The sequence below is a fragment of the Suricata suricatta genome, chromosome 7, assembly GCF_006229205.1.
Source record: "Suricata suricatta isolate VVHF042 chromosome 7, meerkat_22Aug2017_6uvM2_HiC, whole genome shotgun sequence".
In the NCBI taxonomy this organism is placed as follows: domain Eukaryota; kingdom Metazoa; phylum Chordata; class Mammalia; order Carnivora; family Herpestidae; genus Suricata; species Suricata suricatta.
Window position 1 is genome coordinate 767,126 of NC_043706.1, and position 1,251 is coordinate 768,376.

Below are 1,251 nucleotides of genomic sequence, written 5' to 3' on the forward strand. Positions count from 1 at the left end.
ATGGAGAACCAGGGGGAGCGGAGGAGGGAGAGAGAGTTGGGGAGAGAGAGGGATACAAAACTTGAAAGACTATTGAATGCTGAAAATCAATTGAGGGTTGAGGGGGAAGGGGGAGGGGGGAAAAGAAGTGGTGGTGACGGTGGAGGGCACTTGTGGGGAAGAGCACTGGGTGTTGTATGGAAAACAATTTGACAATAAAATATGGAGAAAAAAGAGAAAATAATAAAGAAAAAAGAATGAAAAAGAGCGAATAATGCTAGTGATCTATGGGATTCCATCAAATGAAACAATGTACAAATTAATGCAATTACAGAAAGATAAGAGGAGGAGGGAGAAGAATGCTTATTTTATGAGATAATGTCTGATAAATTCTTAAATCCATATTCATCTAGCTCATAGGTTACCCCAGAATTTCAATACAAAATTCTCTTCTCTGGGTCACTGGAGTGACTCAATCAGTTGAGCACCTGGTTCTTGATTGTGGCTTGGATCTTGATCTCAGCATTATGGGACCAAGCCTGGAGTCAGGCTTTGCATTCGGCATGGATTCTGCTTAAGATTCTCTCCCCACTCATCCTGCCCCTTTGCCCTTCCTGTTCTCTCTCTATAAAACATTTTTTAAGTTAAAAAATTATTTCCTCCAAGACACATCATATTAAAACTGTCCAAAATCAGAGACAAATAGAGAATCTAAAAGCAGCAAAAAAAGGATGGCACCTGCAATGGAACCTGCATTAGGCTCTCTGCAGATTTCTCAGCAGAAAGCCTGTAAGCCAGGAGAGAACAGGATAATATTATCAGAGTGCTGAAAGGGAAAAAAAAAACCCAAAAGAATACTCTATCCAGAAGTTACCCTTTAGAAATGATGAGAAATAAACACCTCCAAGGAAACAAAAGCTGAGGGAAATCGTCACCTTTCAGATGAAAGTTATTAAAGCTGAAGTACTGGGCGCCAGCTTGGCTTAGTTGGTAAAGCATCCAGCTTCAGCTCAGGTCGTGGTCTCACAGTTCGGGGGTTCAAGCCCTGCGTCAGGCTCTGTGCTGACAGCTAGCTCAGAGCCTGGAGCCTGCTTCGGATTCTGTGTTTCCTCTGTCTCTGCACCCCCCACCTTCGCTCACACTCTGGCTCTGTATCAAAATAGCATCACTGTCAACAATAGCCAAATCATGGAAAGAGCCTAAATGTCCATCACCTAATGAATGGATCAAGAAGATGTGGTATATCTATATCTATATATAGATATATAGATA